At 45.4% G+C, this 1,903-nt stretch overlaps 1 pseudogene; it reads right to left on the bottom strand.

The window, feature by feature from the left end:
- Positions 1 to 1,582: 1,582 nt before the first annotated feature.
- On the bottom strand, positions 1,583 to 1,703 carry LOC111730482 (annotated as a pseudogene).
- Between the last annotated feature and the right edge of the window lie 200 nt (positions 1,704 to 1,903).

Genomic DNA, 1,903 nt, shown 5'->3' with positions numbered 1-1,903 from the left:
GGTCCCTCCGTTTTCTCTGTGCTCTGGTCACATGTTTGACTTTGAGATCCATCTTCGAAATCTCAGCAGAAAGAGGCAATGGCCGATGACGCCCTTTCGAGATGTGTACCCTGCTTCTGAGTTCTGTGATGATGCTACTTGAATCGAAGCACCGATCCAACACGATGATGTCAGGAGACAACGGAAGATGAACGTTGGCTGTGTTCACACACTCTCTTCTCCAAGACGCTCGGGCCCCGTCAACGGATCTAGTCCTGCCCAGATCTACGCTGGGCAAAATATATTGTTGGGCTAAGCTACTTCTTGCATGTGAACTCAACTGTGGTTTTTCTCACTGTCATGAAGCGTGGTGCATATTGTCACCCTTCTCAGACTTTTTTAGTTATTTCGAGTTTTCCTTGACTCATCGGACACCACGTTTATATTTCTCTCTGCCCACGATAAACAAGTGAGCTTACAACTTCTTAAACCTGTAACTTCTTAAACCTGTAACTTCTTAAACTTGCGAAGGCGTCCGGTTTAGACTGAGTTTTTAGCTGCCATAGCTTATTCACGGATAAAATTGCCCAAGGAAACAACCCATCAGCAGAAAAAAAATAAAATTACCTGTTCACAGATTTCCTGAGTAATTCCTGGAATTTTGGGCCACTCTCCTCAGGCTAAATTTGGGAATCTCTTCATTTTTTAGGGGTGAATTCAGCAACAATGATAATATATCCCAACTGTCTCTGACACGTCTCCTCCTGCCTTATTTGTCCCAATTTACCGTCTCTGGCACTGCCTCAGATACGGGATGGAGGACAGTAAAAATGTAGGAGAAAAACTAGAGTGTCCAGTGGGCCGCCCGCCTCATGCTGCTGTGACTACCTGCAGTGAACTCAACTCAACTCCAGATAATTCTGCTTCTAAAACCTAAAATCCTGCACGCCTCCCGAGTCTTCTCGGTTTTGGTCATGTCTGTTGTCACCCTGTTCTCGCCACTCCAGAGCCTGTCACCTCATTCGTAAAGAGCCTTCCCGGGCAATCTGAAAGCAGGTACCCTAACCCTTTGACAAGGAGCTGGGCTGGGTTAGGGAAGGCGGGTAGGGGAGAGGAAAGGCCCTGAGTGGCTGCGGGTCATACAGCTTTTTTAAAAACCACATAACTGATTGTTTAAAAAGAAACAACAACAACAAAACTTTAACCCCTATTTAGGGCCACTACAGGAAAACGGTACGAATCTAAATTCGATTTTCAAGTTACATTCTTTTTAAGACAGTAATAAGACAGTATAGCGTGCTAAGACTAAGCCACGGGTTTTGAAACGTAGGCAGCAGAGAGGCGTTGGCAAAGGGCTTTGAGAAATAAGCACGTAATTTCAAGAAGCTTTTGAATGGTGTTCACAGCCGTGCTGGGTGGCTTTTGTGATCCTGTCACTTTCCTTTATTGGCTTGTTTTTGCTTCCATAAAGATTTCATTGCTGTATTTAAAGGCTTCTTTTGATGCGTCTATTTATAATTATTAGAGTGGGGTTTTTTTCCTATTTTTTCCTTTTTTTTTTTTTTTTTGTTTGTTTGTTTTTTGGTTTTTGGGGGGGTTTTTTTTCCTACAGCACCGGGTCTTCCTAAAAATGGTCTCCCATCCAAGCACTAACCAGGCCCGACCCTGCTTAGCTTCCGAGCTCAGCCGGGATCGGGCGTGCTCAGGGGGGCGTGGCCGTAGTGTTTATTTCCTAACCCACTGAAATCCCAGGTCCCGCGTATTTTTCTCTCGGCTTTCGCGTCGTAAAGACGTCTTCAATATTCTCGCTGGTTCCGGGCTCTCCCGTATCCAACCCTTTCCACGCGTCACAGATATTAAAATCTTTCGACACTGCCAAACGCACTGGGAGGAAATCTACGTTCGCTCCCTCTATCTCAGGGCG

Source organism: Pteropus vampyrus, unplaced genomic scaffold (assembly GCF_000151845.1).
Source record: "Pteropus vampyrus isolate Shadow unplaced genomic scaffold, Pvam_2.0 Scaffold316, whole genome shotgun sequence".
NCBI lineage: Eukaryota > Metazoa > Chordata > Mammalia > Chiroptera > Pteropodidae > Pteropus > Pteropus vampyrus.
This window is presented reverse-complemented; position numbering and strand designations above follow the sequence as displayed.